The following is a 23,354-nucleotide window of genomic DNA, read 5'->3' as shown; positions in this document are numbered from 1 at the left end:
ATAAACCAACGTCGTTTCTATGGAGCAAAAGCGATTACGTCAATAAGAAATTTTTAGGGCTCGGAGTTCCTATTGTGGCGCAGTGGTTAATGAATCTGACTAGGAACCAGGAGGCTGCGGGTTCGATCCCTGGCCTCACTCAGTGGGTTAAGGATCTGGCCTTTCCGTGAGCTGTGGTGTAGGTCGCAGACGCGGCTCAGATCCTGAGTTGCTGTGGCTCTGGCATAGACCAGTGGCTACGGCTCCAATTAGACCTCTAGTCTGGGAACCTCCATATGCCTGGGAGCAGCCCAAAAAATGGCCAAAAAGACAAAAAAAAATTTTTTTTAAGTTAGAGCTAAAGGACCACCCACGTGAGTACCCTGGCCTGTTTGTTTCACCTGTGAACAGAAGCCCATATTGCTTTGGGGTTCACAAGGGATTTCACATACACTCCGAGTCTAACAAACACCCCATTTGGCAGATGAGAAAATGAGGATACCCAAGGGCAGAGCTAATAACCAAGATTTAAACCCGGGTCTTCAAGTGGGTTCTCTGCCACCAACTCCTGTGCCCTGCTTACCATATGTTCTTTCCAGAAACAGTTGGGAGCCCTTTTCTGTGAATTATATGTGTGGGAGCATTGCCTAAGTTGTCAGTGGGGCATGGTTTGAGGGTAGGCAAGAGGTGAGCTCCCTTCATGCTCTGCCTGGTGTTGACTAAGGAAGGATACGACATTTGGGTGCCTAGGGATAGCTGAAACTGTTACGTCCTGGTGAACTGATGGGATTTTTTTTTGGCTGCGCCAGTGGCATGTGCAAGTTCCTGGGCCAGGGATCGAACCTGCACCATGACGGCAACCTGAGCCACAGCAGTGACAATGCTGGACCCTCAACCTGATGTGCCACCAGGGAACTCTACGAACTGATAGTTTTAAACACGAATCATTTTTCACATTTCTTTAGAGGAGAGGGTGAGCCCTGAGCGCGTGAGGACAGAGGGTGCTGTTGGTGGCTTCTCCAGCTGTCTCCGACTTGCTCTTTCCTGGACTTGACAACATTGGAAGGAAGTGGAACCTCTCTGGTGAGCTGAGAAGAAGCACGCCTTTTGGAGGGTTCCATCATCAGTGTTCTTTTCCGCCACATAACATAGTCTCCTGGAAGAGAGTTCTGCCAAATCCCCTGGCTCGCTCTTTCTTTTATATCTCCACAGATGGCTTTTACACCCCAGTAATAATCCAATAGATTATTTTACAGGTAGTTACCCGGGGCAGTTGCCCCACTAGTCCACCCCATAGACAAGTGTTCGATTTAATAGACAGTGTTCTTGTTTTGCTGTTGTTCCCCAGATGGAAATGATCAGCCAAGAATTATTTATCTATGCTTATTTGGCGTAATACGTTTTCTGGAATACAGCAAATATCCTCGTTCTCAAGGAATTTGTAATTCAAGGAGGAAAAAACTGACATATCTCTCATATGTATAGATAGATACACAGTATGTATATTGTATCTCCTATATGTATATGTATCTATCCTACCAAGTGATACCATATTTAAACAATGACCTCTGTTACCGAGTTCAGTGTCCCTGGAGTCTAGCAAAGAAGACAGAATCTGAACGAGGCTTCAGAATGTGGTTGGCGTCTTGTGAGCAGAGTGGGTGAGTGGGGGGAGGAACATTCCCTAGAGGGGAGAGGCGTGCAGCTCTGCTAATTGGAGCGAGCAGTGTGCATGGAAGTGACAGAGGAGAGCTGGCTTTGGGAGAGCAGTCCTGAGGGAGCGGCCAGATCCCAAGCACACCTGAAACCCAAGGTGGGATGCTGGTTTGATTGGACGGAAAAGAGATCCATCACTGAGCGTTTGAGAGCAAGGGGAGGAACTTTAGGGGGATGAGATTTACGAGGGTCCGGAGCTTGGGGGGTGGGGGTAGGAGTGATTTTGAGGAGCTGGACTGTGGAGGGATGTGCCATCCAAGGAATGGGAAGAAGCAGTGAGAAGCCCGTGTAAAAATCCCGGCGTTAGATCTCGTGGAGCCAGCAACAGGGAGAGAGAGGAGGGAAAAAAGGAAATGTGGTAGATTTGGCAAAGAGGTCAACATGCAGAGGAGTTCAGGGAGAGGGAGAAATGGAAGATATTAGAGAAAAAACAGGAGGAATGGATGTGCCAAGCCTTGTAGAGGATTGCGTCCTAATTGGTGTTAAAAACAACTTTAGGTCAAGTTTTAGAAAGCATGTAACATTGATTAGTTCAAGGTCCAGTGCAAATGCTTTCTCCTCTAAAAAGCCTTTCTAACCTTTTTACATTAATCAAGTTTTCAACAAAATGATTGATTAACCTCCCCCCCTTCTTCTGGGCGCTCACTGCTCTTTTATTATCATTCTATTATAAAATTAAAAAAATCAAGAGCCATGTCTTATTCTTTTATGATGTCCAGTGCTTATTATGGTGCCTGGTACGTTTGAGTGGTTCAGTAAGGGCTTGTGATTGGGCGAATGAGGCAGGAAAGTATGATGTTCAGGTTACAGGCGAAGGAATCCTCACCAACATTGATAGGACTAAAGATGATATTGCTGAAAGGAACCTTAGGAAATCATTTCATAATTCGAATTCTTCCTGGGAAAATAGAGTCTAACATTTTATAACATTCTTGGAAAGTGATAGTTCAGCCTCTCCTTAAACATCCTCAGTGAAGCGGCAGCTTACTAAACTTTGGATAGGTTATTTGTCCAAATTTCTTCCTGTGTTGAGCCCAAAGACTGCTTGTTAACTCTACTCATGGCTGTTAGAAATATCTAATAGCAAATGGATCAATTCCTGCCTTTATTTATGTAAACATAGCTGTTATGTACTCTCAAGATCCATTTCCCCCCCCCCCTTAAATGTGATATTCTTTATTCTTGCAACCCTTTTCCATGTTTACTGGTTTTGAGATTCCAGTTGCCTTGGTTGCTCCCCTTCAGGGAGATTCTGGGTTAATGATGACGCCTTCTAACGGTGGCAATGCTAAACTCATCCCTTCTCATCTGGTCTTGGCTGTAAATAGTCAACAGAATTATAAACTTCTGTGCTTTGTGAACACAGTCATTCTCGTAATTCATCCTTATGCTTTGTTAACATTTTAAATCTCGTACTGAGCTTGTCTTCAGTTAAACTTCTGACTCTTCTTTGTGTGCTGAGATTTGTTCAACTATTTTTCACTGTTGGAGTTCCACTTATTCTGCCCATTATTTTGGCTAACAGGTGATTTTGAATCTTAACCCTATCATTCAGCATCCAGCATACTCTCTACACCTTCCAGCTCTGAGCCCTTAAACATTTGATGTGTGTGATATATATAACTTCATACAAATTATTAATAAAAATATTAAAAAGACAGCATCAAGAGTCAGGTTTATCTTTCTTACCACTGCATTTCTGACATCTACTGTAGTGCCTGGTAAATATTAGATAGTTAACAAATACATTTGAGTAAGTGAACGAATAAATCAATGAGTAGTAGGTTCTTCCTCTAAGCTAATTACAGTCAACTAATCAACACTTTTAAAGTACCGTTGGAGGTCCTGCTGTGGCTCAGCGGAAACGAATCTGAATCCAACTGGGAACCATGAGGAGGCGGGGTTGATCCCTGGCCCTGCTCAGTGGGTTAAGGATCTGGTGTAGCCTTAAGCTGTGTCTAGGTCACAGACTTGGCTCGGATCTGGCGTTGCTGTGGCTCTGGTGTAGGCCGGCAGCTGTAGCTCTGATTCAGCCCCTAGCCTGGGAACCTCCATATGCCATGGGTGTGGCCCTAAAAATACAAAAGACCAAAAAAGTAAGTAAATAAGTAAGTAATGTACTGTCATTTTACCAATCATAAACTATGTGTAAAATTAATAGCCAGTATTCTTCCGTATTTATTCCCAAGAGAGCATGCGTTTCTTTTTCAAGTGCCGTGGTTTAACCAAAATAATTTTTTTGGTAGTAGGTATTTCAAGAAACACTGGTTCTAAGATACAAAAAAAGGAGTGAAGGATCTTTATTAAGTCCCTCTGGAGATCTAATACACATTATCTTATTACTCCAATAAAAGCTAGTAAATAAATCAGCTGAACTTTGTTAAAGTCAGAACTTCCCAAATTTATTTAACATGGAATCTTCTTTTGCTATTGTGGTTGATAGTTATTAATATCTGGTGGAACTAGTGTACCGTGGAACAGGTTTTGGAAGATGTTGGTATATAAACTTCTCTCAGTTAAAAAAAACCCAAACAAAGCATTTCTGGAATGGGTTGTTAGTCTTAAGCCCGTGTTGACTCTTCGCGTGCTCACAAACTGGTGTTTCAAACAAGCAGCATAAGATGCCAAAAAATTTAGCTGGCGTTGACCTCGAGCTCATAGATGTGTAGCAGTTTCTGCTCTGGCTTTGCCTCGGGATTACCTGTTACGATTTTGAAGAAATCTCTATGCCTGCAATTCAACTTGGAGTTTATGCTTCCATCGCTGGGTGGGGACAGAGGTACCCAGGCAGAGGTGCTAACGCCTGGGGTGTAGTCTCTGGGCATCCGCTGCTCTTTGCTTGTTCACAGTTGAGACCTCGCGCTTTGCCTGTGATCCAGCGCTGTTCCTGTCTACACCACCCCTCGGAGACCTCTGACGGCGGCTGGCAGAGACTCAGACACGTTTAGAACAGGGCTCTCTGTTGCTCTTCCCACTCGTCTTGGTCTTCAATTCTCTCATCCCAGTATTTGCTCTATCCTTTCCCATCAATCGTCCTTGACATAGAAGCTAAAAGCAAAATAAATATTGAGTAGCTATGCTTCCTCGTTGTCATTTGTCGATATTATTACATTGATCCCAAGAATCATATCTATGTCTTCTATGTCTTCTACGCCTTCCAGAACTAAAACAATGACTTTGTTTTCTGTGGCATATTTTGCAAGTTTCGGTACATTCTTGGGGATTTGGCCTTCTTGAATTATTATTCACTCTTCTCAACGATTCCCACGTCTCCATTTTCCTCTCATTGTACATGTGTACACAGATGCAACAGTTTTTGAAACGAAAGTTTATATTGGTATCATGAAAGAAGCATTAAAATATTTTATGTTCCTTATTTACCAGAAAGCATTGATGATGAATTTCTTGTTTGTTCACTCAGCTGTCATTGTAGCACTATGTTCTATATCCTCAACAGGAAGAACAGGTGAAAGAAAAACTGGAAAAAGAGCATGGATCACAGAAATAGTGGCCAAGGTACAGCTTCGGGAAAAAAGTTGCTTTGAAATGCCTGTTATTGGGGCGTTCCCTTTGTGGCTCAGTGCTCAACGAACCCAACCAGGAACCATGAGGATGTGGGTTTGATCCCTGGCCTCGCTCAGTGGGTTAAGGATCTGGCGTTGCCGTGAGCTGTGGTGGAGGCCAGCAGCAGCTGTAGCTCCGATTTGACCCCTGGCCTGGGAACCTCCATATGCCATGGGTGCAGCCTTAAAAAGCAAAAAAAAAAAAAAAAAAAAGGCAATCAAACATCTGTTATTGGCCATGAAGTAAACAGAGTAAAACTGCTTATATGATGTTGTTTACTGACGAAATGTACCCCCTCCATTGCCTTCAATCAAAGCCAGAAGTTGTTAGCATGTATTACAAGAATTTTTGAGTTCTGACCTCTGATTCCTACATATTTTATTCATTTCCTATTTCATTCTCTCCCCACCTACTTTCCTTCACTGACGTTCACCAGATGCCTGCATAGTTCTTTCTTGTCCTTTCAATGTCGACTTAGACATCATTTTTTATGTGAAGCCCACCCTGACGCCAAAGCGGGGAGTCTCTCCCTTACGTGCCTGTGGGAGCGGCCACTCTGTGCTCCTGGCAGTGAGAGTGTCTGTCTGCTTCCTGTCTCCCCAGGGCATCAGGACTGGTGTTTCTGTCACTGCTGTATCTCAGCACCCAGGACAGCGCCTGGTACTGTGTTCGGTAACCACAGGAGGAAGGAGGGCACTTCTTTCCGTGTCTTGATCCTCTTGATGAAATACGGCTTTGGGTAGATCAGCACCTTGGGGCCGGGAAATCTGTGGAAGCAAAAGCTCCCGTTAAGCATCCTCAGCAAAGGGCGCAGACGGATGTTCTCCGGTCTCTAGCTGCAGATAATATGACAGACAGGAAGTATATTGTCGTTTGTTCAGTTCCCAGCTGGAGCTGGCGGTGCAGAGGCTTTTCAGAAAATAATTTTGCTGTTTGTAAACGGAAGGAATGTGATAGGGAAGTAAATGCGGAGGAATAAACATGGACGTACACAGTGTGGTTTTTACGGCACTTCTGGGGAGAGAGCTGCCCTGTAAAAAGGAGGATGACACATAAGGGAGAAAAGTCGATTTTTCTCCTCACAAGCTAATTCAAATCCAGAGCTATTCCATGCATTAACTGATGAAATCTGCTCACCACAGCTTTTTGACTTTTTTTTGTTTCGTTTATGCGCGTTTTCCTTCTGCCTTATTCATGAACTCATGAGGTGTAATTACCCTTCATAAGAAACTGTGCCTTGATTTCACTCTCAGAAATAAACTGAATCCAGACAGCTTTGAAATAAAAATGCACAGTGCTTTTCAAAATATAAATACTTAATATTAGTGCTTTTAGGAAACATGAACTCTTGAGACCTGTAACCCAGAAACTGTGAACTTATAGTCCCTTTGGGTTTTACCACAAATCTGAGGACCTGAGTGTTTTGAGATTTGTTTTATGCCTGATCCATTTTAAGTTATGATAATAAATAGGAAGTAACCCATTTCATTTAGGCCCCTTGTGGTGAAATATGCTTCTCTGTGTAAGAACTCCCACGGCAGCTATAACTCAGGAATCCTGAACCCAGGGTCTCTAGGACTGGGGCCCTGTCTCACACCTCTGTAGCTTCAGCTCCCCAAATAAATTTATCTATTTATTTAGATAAATCTAAATCCAGTGTAGATTTACAGACTCAGTGAACGAAGTCTTCAGCTGAACAGGTGTTGGTGCCTCAGAGTGGCTTCTTGCTGGGGGCGGGGTGGGTATTGTGGTACCTCTAGGCTTCTGTTTAACTTCCGCCCCAGGACTGAACACAGGTTATGTTTCCGATAAATACTTGTCTTAGTCTCTTCCTCAGTCTCCGGTTTCTCTCGGGGATCCTGTGCTCATTGGTTTCAAGCCGCTTAGAGAGATGCCTTCCCCTCAGGAGTTAAGAAAGCAAACGAGTTAAGAAAGGCAAAGGAGTCAAGAAAGCTGCGCGGTTCTCAGGGGATGCCTTAAGAGCTACGTGATACTCCCAAGCGCTGCTGAGTTCTCTCGCCTCTGCCCTGGTCCATCCTCGCCCTCCTAGCTCCGTGTCCCTCTCGAGCCTTCAGCATGGGCTCTGTTTCTCCAGGAGAGCAGAAGAGCTGTCTTCTGCTCTTGCCCTTTTCCTTTGACTTAGGATGCTCTCTTGACTTTGTCCCTCTCCTGTCCTCCTAGTGTGGCATCCCAGCAGTCCCTCTGTTGCCCTCTTCCTGTTTCATTTCTTCTTTCTTTGGCTCCATATTGCAACCTCTGTTTCATCTCTATCCACTATTGCACCTACTGGCTCCTTCAATTTATTACTATTATTATTTTTTACTGTAACACAACCCCGTCTGTCTGTCTGTCTGTCTGTCTGTCTATCTATCTATCTACCTATCTATCTACTTTTTAGGACCACACCTGAGGCATAACCCTCCTTTAAAGTCTGAGTCTAGTTGCTGGTGTCTTTTAGAATTCTAGCAAATTCTTGGCTATTGAATTTGTGTTGTAGTCCTTTTAATATACCTTTGATAGTTTTACAATATAAAATACATTTGCCTTTAAAGAAATCAGTGTTCATCTATTTCATCTACCTGCAGAAAATACTTTACAAATCCCCATTTATATTTGATCTCATATAGCTGTGGTGACTATTCTAGTCGAAGTTAACCCCTCCCAGTGCAGCATCATTATTTTGGAAAGGGGGCATTTTATTACATTTTCTTTGAGAAAGGTCACATTAAGAGGGATTTCTTTGAAGTGGCTAATCTAGTTTTTAAAAAAATAGTTATACAGGTTGTAGAACTGTATCTGAGATCCCAATGCAATTTCCTGAGATTTAATTAATATTCTAAATTAGTGTCTGGAATGCTTTATGTGTGGGTTGACTAGAAGAGACCACTGAAATCTTGGTTGGCACAGGATTTATGGGTGTGTAAGGCACAGGGAGTTTATTACTGCTGCTATATCTGGGGTGGATGCTTTCGGAAGCAGATTTTCTGGCCAAAAGCTACATCACATACTCTGGCAAATATGCTTCCTGATTTTGTCTCTTGATTCTTCAGTCCAAATGAATCCAAATTAATTGCATTTTTATTGATTTTATTCATTTGGCTTAGCAGGGTCATCAGAAGGGGACCATTTTTATTTTTATCTTCCTTTCGAGATGCGTCTCAAGGCCACTTGTAAAATAAAAGGCACCAGATTAGTGGTGTTCAAGATGCCATTCTAAAGTCTTGAGTAGTAAACAGGGATTTAGAGAAAAGCTTCAGTCCAGGCAGAGGTGTGTGCGCACAAGGCTGCTTTCTCTTTGCGAACAGCTGCACAGTGACAGGGTACTGGCTTAGCTCCTGATTCTCTTCTCCTTACAATACGTGTGAGTAGATTTCTTGGGCTCACCCAAACTTTCCTGGACTTTCTCTGTGTTCATCCTCTTATCCTATTGAAGTCTGGTGGGAAATTGTGAGTGAAAAATGATAGGAAGTGAAAACTTGAAAACTGATGCACAGTGAGGGGCAGTGAATATTAAACAAAGCGTTATTGTTAAAAGTAGGTAAAATAACACATGAATTGTATACAAAACAGAAATAGACCCACAGACATAGAAAACACTTATGGTTACCGAAGGGAGGGAGCACTTAGGAGTTTGGCATTAACGTGTGCATTCTGCTGTATATAAAATAGATAACCAACCATTACCTACTGTGTAACCCAGGGAACTATACTTGATATTTTGTAATAACCTATAAAGGAAAAGAATCTGAAAAAGTAGATACATATGTATGTTAACTGAATCACTTTGTTGTACACCTGAAACTAATACAACACTGTAAATCAACTATATTTCAATTTAAATAAAAACAGGGGGAAGGAAATTTTTTTCCAAAAAATAGTTAAAAAAAGAGGAAAAGACTAGAGAATGCTTCTAGCACTCCAAGGATGGAGTGAGAGAGAGACACACAGAGAGAGAGATGGGGTGGGGGAGGATATTAGAATGTTGTTATATACACAGAAAAAAATGCATTGGCATTAACAGCATTTTTTTATGATGTTTTTTATTTTTTCCGTGATAGCTGGCTTACAGTGTTCTGTTAATTTTCTACTGTACAGCAAGCTGACCCAGTCACACGTACATGTGCACATTCTTTTTTCTCAAGTGATCAAGCTCCATCATAAGTGCCTAGATATAGTTCCCAGTGCTACACAGCAGGATCTCATTGCTTATCCATTCCGAATGCAATAGTTTGCATCTATTAACCCCTGATTCGCAGTCCATCCCACTCCCTCGCCCTCCCCCTTGGCAACCGCAAGTCTATCTGAGTCCATGGTTTTCTTTTCTGTGGAAAGGTGCATTTGTGCCGTATATTAGATTCCAGATATAAGTGCTATCATATGGTATTTGTCTGTCTCTTTCTGACTGACTTCACTCAGTATGAGAGCCTCTAGTTCCATCCACGTTGCTGCAAATGGCGTTATTTTCTTCTTTCTCCTCCCTTCTTAAGTAGGCCTGTAGGAATTGGCACCGCTAGTAAAGGTGGAAGGTAGGGAACGGTGAGAGGGTCAGCAAAGATATTCAGAACAGTGTCAGCTAACTCTTTGACCGTCTAGTTTTCATCTCAGTTGAGTCCACCTTAGGTTGTCGTCTTCAGATGTAGATACTGAGCTGAAGGTGGGTGTGAACATGGGAAGTGTCCCCAGGGGAGGCTCACAGGGAAGTCGGCAAGTAGGAGCACAGAGGGTGGGAGGTTGAGCAAGGCGGTGGGAGCAAAGTTCCAGAGGGCGTCTAATCCCTCAAGGGCCTTGAAACCCACGGGTCACGTCTCAGCAAAGTCTGGTCAGGAACAAGGGCGCTTCGACGTTTATACATCTCGGCCTTGGTTCTCAACTGGAGAAGATTCATCCCCGGGAACATCTGGTGGTATCTGGAGACATACTTGATTGCCACCCTGGGAGAAGTGTGGTGCTGGTACCTGGTGAGCAGAGGTCGGGGATGCTGCTGAGCATCCCTCAATGCACCAGACAGACCCCCCCACCCCCACCACACATCATTGTGTGGCCCCAAGTGTCCATCTTGCTGCCATTGAGAAACTCTGGTCGTTGGTTCAGGGCTACTGTCAGGATGGACACTTAGGGCCCCTCGAAGACTTCCTGGTGGTTTGGGGCAGCAGATACTGGCTCTTTGGAGGGAAAATCTACCAAGAGTCTGTGAGAGAGCGTAGGGAGCGTGGGTGGAGCACTGACAGGCTACGTTACAGAATCCTGGCAATTATGTCTCTGTCTTTTCCAGTCTCACAACCTTCTCTGTCTCAGCAGTCATCTGGCTTAATGTGTCGGGACTGCAAACTCTGTCTTTCTTGATCTATGTCATTCCATAACCAGGAATCAGAAAATACAAAGCAGTATCACTGGGTTGGAGACATAACTTCAGCAAGCGCCCTCCGTGCCAGGGCAAAATGTCTTTTGACGTTCTCTTTCTGACTTCAATAGTGAGCTGCATTTTCACTCATCTTTTGCTCTAAGGCCAGGCTAATACCTCCTGAAAGTATTCTAAATTGATACTCAGTAGCTTTCCAAGGTCATTTAAATTCCTAATGAAAAGTCACTCAAGGCCATCGTATAAAATAAATACATTGTTATTGATCATGCAATAAGGTATTAGGCTAATTTAATAAGGCTTCTGCCTGAGATGTACTTAATTCACCAGGGTAGTCATTTCTCAGCCGTCAGAGATCCTGCTGTTTTTTTCATGGCCTAGGACTAGGCTAGTCACCTCTGATTTGTCCTGCTCTGCGTTGCCACCTGGATACTCTAGGATGCCTCATCCCTGTTAAACTTCTCCCTGTCGGCAAAGGACAGCAGCAGAGGGAGGATTCATTGCTCTTGAAATGACCCTTTCCACAATATCCTCTTTTTATCTCCTTAATCAGCACAGTGGTGCTCTGAGGACTGGCGGGTTCACCGCCTCGAGGCTCATTTATTACCAAGACACAGGCTGAAGAGTTGTGTATTTACCAACTTCAATTTAGCCTCACAGCGTGGCTGTCTCTTTGGACAAGGTGAGAACTAAGATCAAGGTGTTCCTCTCCCGTAGCTCATCAATAACTGTTCTCTCTCAACCCAAACTATTTCCACTGTCACCCTGGCATGCACGGGTTCATCTGCTTTAGCCCCCAGTTTTGATCTTCAAAGGAAAAAGTTGTTGTTGCCTTGGTCAAAGCTTTAAATCAACTAAAAATAAGGCAGAGGAAGGTAGCATTCCCCCCCTTAACCTCAGGAAACTGCATCTCTATGTGAAGGGAAGACAAGGCTAGTGGTGTCCCCCAGACCACCGTATCACTTGTCTCATATGAAAATATATCAAAAAGTATAGTAAAAGTGTGGTATGAAACACGTGTGTGCTCTTGGGCCTAGCGAGTCCTAAGGAAAAAATAGATGTGTGCAGAGACATGATGTAGGTGGATTTATTGCAGCATTACTTTCAATTGAAGATGCAAAAAATAACTGGCATGTGCATGAATACATGATCACGGTGAGTTCACGCAGTGGACATGCAGTGGACCTGTTAACGGGTAGGGAAGTAAGTCTACGACTGCTGACGTGGAGAGCTGTTCATGATATGCTGCTGAGTGGAAACAGAATTTTACTTATTTTTATTTTTTAAAATTAATTTTTTTTTTTTGCTTTTTAGGGCTGCGCCTGTGGCATGTGGAGGTTCCCAGGCTAGGGGTCAACTTGGAGCTACAGCTGCGGGCCTACACCACAGTCACAGCATCTCAGGATCCGAGCCGAGTCTGTGACCTACACCACAGCTCACGGCAACGCCGGATCCTTAACCCATGGAGCAAGGCCAGGGATCGAACCCACAACCTCGTGGGTCCTAGTTGGATTCGTTTCTGCTGCGCCATGACGGGAACTCTGAAAACAAAGCATTTTAAAGGTCACCTGTATAGACAGTTTCCAATTGTATGAAAGAAATTTTTATTTGCATGAAAAATCCAAATGGTTCTTTACCAAACTGTTAACAGTTTTCTCTGGGAGGCAGGATGACACTGGGGCTCAGCCAGGGATAATCCTGTTTGCCTGGCAACGCCTGGAGACCTGTGTGTTCCTGTCCCAAGTGAGGCCAGGGATGTTGCTAAACAGTCTGCAGCACGCAGGACAGCCCTCCTCAGGCCAGGAGCACCGTGTGCTAGGAATCCGGGATTAGACGGAGTTACACGTTCTTTTTTATGCTCTTTGGTGTTGTAATTTAGGGCAAAAAACTTGCTTTCCCTTTATTTTAATCAAAACTAATAAAACATCTCCATTTTGAGGAAAAAAAATCCCTGATATAATACAGCTCATTTCCTTTATAAATTTTAAGTATGGCACAGGGTGAAATTATGTAACCTCTCTTAAGATAATTCTCAGGTCATTTGATATTGTGGATATCATCAGCAAGAATAAAAATATGTATCCTAACACTGTCTTTTGAGGAGGTAGAGTAGAGATGAAGGAATTAAAGGAAAAATTAATTGAACTGCAGGTAAATGTCTTAATTATTTTTAGAGTATTATTTCATGCAACACATATGTAATCTCCTTCCCTACTTGTCGGCTTTCTTCCTTGCCTGTAGATGCTATGTATTCAGAAGATGCATATTGATTTAAATAATAGTCAAACCATGCTCTATATGAAAGAGTGTTTATTGCAACACTGTTTATAGTAGAAAAAAAAAAAACCGAAGCGTATGTCAAAAGGGGAATGTTTAAGTAGATTTTCATATATTTACATAATGAATTACTAGGCAGTCCTTAAAGAGAATGAGGTGGATCTCTGTGTCCTGACACAGAATGAGCTCCGTGACACGTTAAAGGAGAAGGACAAGCTGAAAACCAGTAGGTGCAGCATGATGCTCTCTTGTAAGTAGATACATAACGTATGTATCTGTATCTATGGTGTGTATGTTGTGTTTGAGTGTTGGAACAATGTCTCTTACAGACACAGGTGAAAATTCAGGAAGCATTCACACTAAACTTTTAAAAGGAGTTACAAAGATCTTAGACTTGGAGGGGGATTATGGATGTGCATATGGGTGATTTTACTTTATTGTGCTTTTATAAATACATACATACATACAGAATCCCCAAACCAGTGTTGCCTACCAAAGCAACTGTAATTATTTTTTTGGACAATATTTGCCAGTAAAAAAGTCAGGGGTCTGATGTATAAATTAATAATGTAAATTGAGTTTTCATTGAAAATTTTTTTAATATTTATAAGTTATTAAAATATATTAGGAGAAATAAAAATCTTAAAAAATAAACTATATTAGGAGGAGGGGTATAGGAATTTAGTAATTTTGCTGGATGGCATAATTCTTGCCTTTTTTTCCATCTAGGCACCGCTAGTGGGTTGAAGAGCTATTGATTAGAGGAGACACTGGGTATGCTTAGCATGATGAAATAATAATAATAATAGTAGTAATGCATTATTAGCTAATCCACTGTGGTAGGCACTGTTCTATGTGCTTAATTGTCACAACAAACCCATTAAATGAGTACTGTTTTATCTCCATTTTACAGCTGAGCAAACTGAGGTAGTGAGGTTGCGTAATTTGCGAAACAAATGAGAATCTAAGCAACTTGGCTTAAGTTTATTTGGACGAATCATTAAATGATTGTAAAGTCCAGATAATCGAAAGCAAAACTCAGTGTGACAGTTCATGCAGTGTGATAATCAAACCTGGTGCTGTGATGTCACAAAAACCTGGTGGCCTGGTGGTTAAGGAGCTGACAGTGTCACTTCTGCGGCTCTGGTCTGGGAACATCTGCATGCCGCAGGTGCAGCAACCCCCCCCCCCCCGCCCCCACCAAAAACAAAAATCCAGTCAGGAGCCTTACTTCATTCAAGCAGCACCAGACCACCCGAGTAGAAGCTCCTTTTATGAGCTCAGTGAAAGGACAACATGCGAACCCCTGTAGGCGCTATCACCTCCCCATGCACACTTCAGGTTTGGGTTTATCAAAGCCTTTTATTCTTTTACTTGACCTGGTTGGGGCAGAGCCTTTAGCGGTAGGGAAGTTAATCGCAATTTAGAGAGACTCGGGTTGCGTCTCCCAGCAGCAGGAGTTGAACCAGGGGAACTCTGTCGTCACCCAGTCAGTGTTCCTCGTAGTTACAGCCGCAATCCCAGACTGCCAGAGACAATCTTTTCCTCTTAGTTCAATTCAGCATCAAAGTCCTAAATGATGCCTAGCGTTCTGTGGCCAGCCCTCCAGGCGAGAGTGGTGTGATCAGAGGGCGCGCAGGTGCCTTTCGCCTCCAGAGTGTGAGAGGAACCACAGGCCGGGGTCTTACTTTTTCTCCTTGGAAGGGCGGCACAGACATAGCTCTGGAAAGGCTTCCACAGTTCCCCACTGTGAGGTGGATTTCTGTAACTCTTCTGGAGGCAGATCACACAAAATACCTTTTTTTCTCCATGTTTCTGTTTTCTAAGCTTTGCCAGGAAGACCACTGTCTGTGGTCTTAGGAACTGAATTGAAAAGAGGCGCTTACAGGTGCGTCAGCGCTTGTAAACCCTGGGACGGTCCTCAGCTTTCAGCCATTTGAGGCTAGTGTTTGTTTTCTAAGTTAGCACATGTTGGTATTTCTGAATTTCATCTTCTCTTTCGAAGAGTGTAATTCATGGAATTTGGTGAAAGCAAAGAGTAAGAAGGTTAGTTAGGCCAAATTAGGCATACCACTCTGCAGTATTGTTTGTAAATGTAGTGCCTGCCAATTTGCATCCTCCCAGAAATTCCTGTGTTGAGGCTCTACCCCCAGTGGGATGGATTTGGACCCAGGCCTGAGGGAAGTAATTAGGTTCAGATGAGGCCATAGGGGTGGATGGACCCTTCGATGGATTGGTGCCTGCAGAGTCCTCGCTTGCTTCCGCGCTCTCTTTCTCCACCTGTATGACTGAGAAAAGGCCATGTGAGGACACAGCGAGACCCTGCTGGCACCTTGACATTGGGCTTCCAGTCTCCAGAACCGTGAGAAATAAGTTCCTGCTGTTTAAGATCCCCCATACTCTGCTGTTTTGTTGTGGAAGCCTGAGCTGACAAAGACAGCGCTTTGATCCTTAGCGGTACCTCTGCTTGCTGAATGAACGCTTAGTCAGTACTCTCCTGATTATGCTGCGAAGATTTTATTTTCTGTTCCAATACACAGTTTGAGAACCAGCCTTGTATTGGTAGTGTCAGTGTGACTGTAGCATCGTGGCCCAGTGTGAGAGGGTTTGAGACGGGGAGTCAGCGATTCCTGACCCTCTCGCTCCCATTGTGTGTTTACTCTCCACTCAGAAGGTGCACTTGTTCCTTTAGTGCACATTACCTTAAATGTCCCAGTTTTCTGTCTCAGTCTATGTATTTTTTTTTTTTTTTTTTTTTGCTATTTCTTGGGCCGCTCCTGCGGCATATGGAGGTTCCCAGGCTAGGGGTCCAATCGGAGTTGTGGCCGCCAGCCTACGCCACAGCCACAGCAACGCAGGATCTGAGCCGCGTCTGCAACCTACACCACAGCTCACGGCAACGCCGGATCCTGAACCCACTGAGCAAGGCCAGGGACCGAACCCGCAACCTCATGGTTCCTAGTCGGATTTGTTAACCACTGTGCCACGACGGGAACTCCTCAGTCTATGTATTTTGACATAGATGACCACAGTAGCTTGACTTTGATTGTCTAGAAAACTGGAACTTGTGATCATCGTTAACCAAAATTTAGCAACACTGAAAAGTTGGTCTTAAAAAACTTTGTAGCCCTCAATAATTTAGTTGCTTGAGAATAAAAAGAAAAGTAACTTTGTATTCATGGGGTAAAGAAAAAAATCAAAAGGAACAGATGACATAGGAAACAAAACACATGTACAAAAAAGAAGAAAAAAAACAGGAAATTCAAATACCTGATTCTTTGAAAAGATCAGTGAAATTGATGAACTTTTCGAAGAGTGATTAAGGATAAAAAAAAAAAAAATGCAAGCAGTCACATACAATGCCATGAACAAGAGAGGTGGTCTGAGGAGTGATACAGGTGAATGACTGAACACTTATAACAGAAGTGTTATTAGAGAATACTCCATTCAACATCACGACAGTAAATTTTGAAAAGCTAGATAGTCCCTTGCAAAATATAAATCACAAAAATTAATTCACCAAGAAATGGAACACTGGAGTTGTTTTGATAAATCTGGGGAATGTTGCCAACTTAGAAAAGATCTAATATAAAAGAACTACCAGGACAAGATGGATTTCAGCTGAGTTAAAGAATAGATGATAGAGTCCTGTGGTGGCTCAGTGGGTTAAGGATCTGGCATTGTCACTGTTGTGGCTCGGATTGCTGCTGTGATGTGGGTTCAATCCCCAGGCCAGGAACTTCCACATGCCATGGGTGTGGCCAAAAAAAAAAAAAAAAAAGGGATGATTCTTGTATTATTGAACTTATTCCAAGCTATAGAAAATATTGATAAGCCTAATGAAATACATAAAGCCAGAATAACTTCTTAAATATCAAAATATGAGATTATGAAAGATAACTGTAGACTAATCTCTTGTAAAAATCTAGAAGATAAACTAGATAAAATGTGAAGAAATAAATTTTTGTTTGGTTAATTTCTAGAATGTGAGGATAGTTCCTATTAGAAAAATCTGATATGTAATACATTAATAAATTAAGAGAAAATCCTATAAGTAGACACTGACAGGCATTTGATAAAATTATGCACCAATTCTTAATAAAAACACTAAGTAAAGTAAGAATCATAGGAAATTTTACCTAAATGTAACACAGGCTATTTACTTTTAAAAAGCACTGTTATTGTAAACATTAAAACTACTTCAATTAAAATTAGCAACAAGGCAGATGTGCTGGCCATTGTTCTCACCCAATCATGGAGGGTCTAGGGAATGCAATAAGAGAAGAAAAATAAAATAATTGCAGTGAAAATGAAAAATGGATAGAATTCTTTTGTTAATATAAATATGTACCCAGGAAATCTAAGAAACTCTAGTAAAATGACCTCTTTGGCTTAGTCATTTTATAAGTTGACTGGATATAAGATAAATTTATAGAAATCAATAATTTTTTGGTATTCTAAAAATTAAAACCTAAGAGTTCCTTTTGTGGCTCAGCAGGTTAAGGACCCGACATTGTCTCTGTGAGGATGTGAGTTTGATCTCTGGCCTTGCTCAGTGGATTAAGGATCTGGTGTTGCCATGGCTATGGCATAGGCCACAGCTGCAGCTCCAATTCAACCCCCGGCCCGGGAACTTGTATATGCCACAGGTGCAGCCATACCAACAACAACAAAAAAATTTAAAGCCTGAAAGAGAAAAAAATAATTTACAATAGTAACTAAAACACCAAAATATTAAGGAATATATTTAACAAATAAATCCAGACCTGCATTAAGTAAGCCATAAAGAAATCATGGAAAGCCATAGAACAAGATCTGAACAAACTGGGAGATGTTATCATGTAATTGGTTGGGAAATTAGATGCCGTGTATTCCAAATCTCATAAAATTGATGTATACATTTAATGCAGCTCCACTAAACATCATGGCAGATTTTCTGTGGGGTATGAAACTTGGATATAAAATTATTTTAGATTTTACATAGAAGAATAAAATCTATAACACAGTAAAGTTAAAACATTTAAAAAATATAATAGAAGAATAGTGAGGGGGAGAAGTGTAAATTGGTATTAGAACATACTAAAATAAATGCTCTAATAAATAGAATATGATTGTGTCATAGGAATAGACAAAAAGACCTGTGTAACAGAATTGAGACTGCAGATATAGATATGTAAAAATTTAACTTTTTGGGGTCATGCCCACAGCATGAGGAATTTCCTGTGTAGGGATCGAGCCCACACCTCAGCAGTGATAATGCTGGATCCTTAACCATTAGGCCGCCAGGGAACTCCAAAAATATAATATAATTTAATATCTAAAATGGTATCAAAAGAATGTCCAATATCTCAGTGCTTTATTGAAATAATACTATCTTGGGTTTATAGGGACAAATAAAAATAGATTATGAGACCATAAAATAAATGGGATATTTGACAAATGGTCCTAGCTCAACTAGCATAAAATTGGAATAAAATTGAACGGAATTATTTCTTATGCCAGATATAAAAATAAAGTCCTTTTAGATTAAAGGCATAAACATAAAACGTAAAATAATTAGAGCCCTTCAAGAAAATATAGTGGAATACAGAATTTCCCCTCTCAGGATGTCTGTTCGGTCAACAGCTGGACTGTAACGGCTCTTCAAACGCTACACCACACTTCGGATCGCCTTCTCATCCAAAAATATACGAAAGAAATGAACTGACAGGTAATACGGCAGCTGTGGTTTCAGGCAAAGACACACCGTTTACTTGGCACAGTAGTTTTCAGTCGGAGAAGAGCATCATGTCCAATAGAGTCTGATTGTGCGTCCTGTTTGGATGGACCCCCCAAACTTAGCTTCACGTACACCCTTCAGAGGAGAAGGAGAAAGAGGTCGTACTTTCTACATAGTTTCAGTATTTTGTGCACATGTTCTGTTTCCACATTTTGAACTGTTCTTTTTTTTCTGTTTATCTAAAGGCGTTTTTCTGGGCAATTTGAATATAAGATCATCATGATTTAAAAACTGGTGAAAACAATGGGGAAGAAAGGAAAAAAACCAGAATCTAAAACATACATATATTTTAAGTGTGAACTGTATTTATTTTTAAATTGTGGCTTATTACTTATGTAATACTTGTTTCCACTGTTTAATTAGTATGTTTTTCTATCTGTGAAAATTATTTGAGTATCTCCTGAGGTGTAATGAAATACATCACATTTTCCTCCTTAAAATTAGGGGAAATGTAATTTTTTATTGTGGTAAAAAACACTAATGTGAAATCTACTCTCAAGTTTTTTTTTTTTTTTTTTTTAACAGCTGCACCTGCAGCATATGGAAATTCCCCGGGCCAGGGATTGAATCTGAGCTGCAGTTGTGAGCTGCACTGCAGCTACGGCAATTCAGGATCCTTTAACCCACTGCGCCTGGTTTGGGGATGAAACCCACGCCTCCACCGCAACCTGAGCCACTGCAGTCAGATTATTAACCCACTGCACCACAGTGGGAGCTCTTCTTAACAGAACTTTTAAGTATACACATATGCATATCTTCGTGCAGCAGATCTGTAGAAATTTTTCACCTGGCTTGACTGAAATGCTAGACCACAAGCCTCCATTTCACCTGCCTCCATGTATGGCAACCTCGATGCTGCTTTTTGCTTCTCTGAGTTGAAACTTTTTAATTTAAGGAGTTTTTACCCGTGGCATGATTTAAACAAAACAAAACAAAACCAAACAAAACCCTAAGAAACAGACATATGTACAATACAGTTAGGAATGAGGGTAAGCTGGGAAATGATTCTTAATATTAACTATAAACCTAGAAGCTAGAAAATGGGCGTATTTGCCAATTTAGAATTTATTTTTGGAAAAGATACCATATCCATAGACAAGGGGTTGATTTTATAATAATGTTGGGAACACAGATGCCGAAAAGTTATTGTTTATCTCATATGAAGGACCCTTATGGGGTTTCCCCTTGTGGCTCAGCCAGTCAAGAACCTGACTAGTATCCATGAGGACACAGGTTCGATCTCTGGCCCCACTCTGTGGGTTAAGGATCCGGCGTTGCCGTGAGCTTCGGTGTAGGTTGCAGACGTGGCTTGGATCTGGCGTTGCTGTCACGTAGGCCAGCAGCTGTAGCTGCGATTCGACCCTTAGCCTGGGAACTTCCATATGCCTCGGGTGCCACCCAAAAAAGACAAAGGACTAAATAAACAAATTAATAAAATAAAAAATGAAAAAAACAATTGCATGATGCAATCTCATTTTGGGGGTAAAGCTCCAACGCTGATGTTTATGTGCCAGTGTAAATGTGTGTATACGTACACACGCATGTGTATGCTTAGACCTGACGAAGTGCACACGGGACAAAACACAGATGATACAGTCTAGGTGGTTCAGGCAGGTTAACTCCGAAAGGGGCTCAGTGGGAAAAGACTGTGTTTTTAAAATCACCTACGATGTATGGCAAGGATGCCCCCAGTGGTAGTTAATGGACAACATTGACTTAACCAGCCTGGGCACTGAGTGTATGCTTTATTTCATGCAACAGAAAGTATTAAAGTAGAGAAGACCCAGTTTGATTAATCCCTGGGGAGAATGATATTTTCAAGGAAAAAAAGTCTCCTTTGTCTTTCTACTCTGTCATCCCCAGGACACTGGCTTTGTTCTTGGCTGCCGCTCTCCAAGGCCACAAGACGATGGCTTTAATTCCAGGCACCTCAGGCAGTCATAACCATGTCCGTGGTTTATGCTTATAGTTAGAAATGAGAACCTGTTCCAGAAGCCTGTCCAAACACCAGTGGCCAACAGGGGCCATGAATGTCCAGTACTGGTTTTACTGAACAGGTTTACCCTGAGGTTCTGGATGGGATCCCTGTTTTTGAAGGGTGGGGTTTCTGCGTGTAAGGAGGCAGAGAGAAACGGCTCTTAGGCAAGTAATAGTGCCTGCTACATATGGCCTAATCCAATATGTGGTGATATAGAAATATATGTGCTTATATATCGTATGAAGACATTGGTAAAATTAAATTTCAAAAAGAGAGCATATGTCTTCACTGAGAAAACTTATAGCAGCTTTTCAATGTATAATTTTACAAATGAGTACAAGGGCTTCTTTTTAGAGCTTTCCAATTTCAACCCAAAAAGAGAAAATTTGCTAGAAAACACATCACTCCACCACTGTGAGACGTGATACTGCAATGTTTTTGTGTCTCGTAACTGTGGAAGAGTTTAAACTTTTGCTCCACCCCCAAACAGGCAAGCCATTCATCTTCAAACAATGCAAATGTTTTTTCCCTCTCTCTATTAAAATGTATCTAAGGAAAGCTTGGTGGAGTCCCATCCATCCCTGTGCAGTGTGTAGGATTATGCTTTGTGAACCTATTGTGTTGACTTTTAAGATAAGAGCTCTTAAGGATTTTTAAACCATCAAGCAGTATCCATCAGAACAGATAAATGAGAGATTGTGCTATTCTTTTCAGGCAGGATACATTCTGCGACCTATCTTTTCTGTGACCTACAAGGTTTTAGGAGAAGAGCTTCCAGAGTTTTATTGGCAATGCCACTATTAGAAGGACTTCCCTCTCTCTTCCGAGCTCTTTGGGGGTCAGCATTAAAGCAAGCATTAAGCGGATGGCTAATGGAATTAAGGGTATAATAATAGAAGGATATAGTGAGACAATTGTATTAACAAGAAATAAATCATGTTGAATGTAAGGTAAGTGTTTTTTAATTGATTGATGGGAAGGATGCTCCCCAGGTTTTGTCGGGGACTAGCAGCCATTTACCTCCCCATCCACAGTAAAAGGCCAAAATGTAGGGAAAAAGAGAAGAAAATTATGCAGTGGGAAGATAAATTATTCAGAGAAGATGGCCATTTTGTGCTGACATCACTAATGTGAAAAGGCATTAAATCTTTGACACTGGCTTCATTCCTTAGGGGCTGTGGGGCTAAAACACCGTTTTGTACTAGAGATAAAAACTGAGGCGACCCCTCCTGAGGCTTTCCTCTGTCACGAATGGCTTCCAAGGTGACTGGGTACCTACCGGTGCTTTCCAAGCTGAGTAACGGTCTTGCACTTGGAAACCTGGTGCCTCTTGTCTGTATTCTTGTAACAGTCTAGCTGTCACTATTGTTCATCAGTTGGCAAAGCCTTCGTGCCTTGATGTGGAGGATGTGTGAGCAGCATGGGGACGTTTTAAGTGTGGGTGCCCGCAGAGAAACTGGACGCTGCGCTTAATAACTGAATGCCTTTGACTACACGCTCATGCTCCCCAAGTCCCCCTTTGAGTTTCGCTCCTCTTTCCTTCCACCTATGGAAGGAAATGCTCTTTCTCTTCGGTTACTCTGGCGGCTTCGTTCCTAGGACAGCCCGTTTCAGACCAGGGATGCTCCAGAGACGGCTTGTTCCAAGAGGGAGACTTGGAGGAGGGTGGTCGATTCAGACTGCGTGGCAAGGGGCTGTGCTTCCTGCTACAACTGCTTTAAGGGTTACTTCCAATCTTTCGCCTTCCTCTCATTTCGGGTTTTTTGTTTGTTTGTTTGTTTTTTCTACTTCAGGTGACTTTATTAACTAGATTTATAAACGGTAACCTAGGAAATGTATTCTCCGTAATGTTGAACAACATGTAACACATGTCGACAAAGAAATCAGTGTCTCCAAGTCCATGATGTGCTTTTCTGTGGAAAGGTTCATTTGTCCGTGTATTAGATTCCAGATCTAAGTGCTATCATGTGGTATTTGTCTTTCTCTTTCTGACTTGACTTAACTCAGCATGAGAGTCTCTAGTTCCATCCATGTTGCTGCAAATGGCATTATTTTGTTCTTTTTTATGGCCGAGTAGTATAACTGGGTCAGTCAGAAAAAAAATTGTATTGGGGAAATAACAATAAAAAATTAAAAAAAAAAAAGAAATCAATGTCTCCAAACTTTGGCAGCACTAGTTTTTTGGGAAGATTTAAATTATTTGGTCTTTGTTTCTCTTCTCTCTTTCTCTCTTTTTATTGTTGGAAGGGAGTAGGGCTGACAGTTACAGTACCTGCTATAAGCCAGGCACCAAGTGAAGTATTTTATAGACATTATTTAAGGTTTATCCCCTACAATCATTCTTTGCAGTAAATATTTCACAGATAAGGAAACCCAGATTCAGAGGGATTAGGCTCAAATTGTTAACTACAGGTAAGGGATGGGATTAGAACCCGGGGATGTGTGAGGTCACAAAGCCTCTGCTCTCTCCTCATACCAGACTGTGGGAGTGGTGTTTTGAAGTTCTGTGAAATATTGCAGTTGAGTGGAAGGTCCGCTCTGCGACTCTTCTAGATGTAACTGTCATAGATTGGATTCTCTGGAAACAGATGTTAGGGTTGGGATACAAAATATTTATTAAGGTGAAAGAAAAGGAGAGGAAGCAGGATGGGGCAGAGGAAGCAGTCAAACTGCAGAAACCACTTTGACCAGCCCTGTGAGGA

This window comes from Phacochoerus africanus, chromosome 10 (genome assembly GCF_016906955.1).
Source record: "Phacochoerus africanus isolate WHEZ1 chromosome 10, ROS_Pafr_v1, whole genome shotgun sequence".
In the NCBI taxonomy this organism is placed as follows: Eukaryota; Metazoa; Chordata; class Mammalia; order Artiodactyla; family Suidae; genus Phacochoerus; species Phacochoerus africanus.
The sequence above is the reverse complement of the archived record's forward strand: the minus strand, read 5'-3'. Positions refer to the sequence as shown.